Here is a 217-nt window from a genome sequence, read left to right as displayed (position 1 = left end):
GACTCACAGAGTTGTACGTTTTCTCACGACCGAGATGACCACTGAGTGGCGTGTCGTGGGCCTCATAGAGGATGCGATATTTTAAATCCTCATCATGAGGAACCACAATCCGTGGTGTATCCGTTGAATCGGTGCAATAATTTTGCAAGCCGTTTTTCAACGAATATCGGTGCAATCGTGCACGCAGTCTTTGTGACAACTTCTCGTCCGACTTTCC

Source organism: Plasmopara halstedii, assembly GCF_900000015.1.
Source record: "Plasmopara halstedii genome assembly, contig: Scaffold_287, whole genome shotgun sequence".
Lineage (NCBI taxonomy): Eukaryota > Oomycota > Peronosporomycetes > Peronosporales > Peronosporaceae > Plasmopara > Plasmopara halstedii.
Note: the sequence above shows the minus strand (reverse complement) of the source record.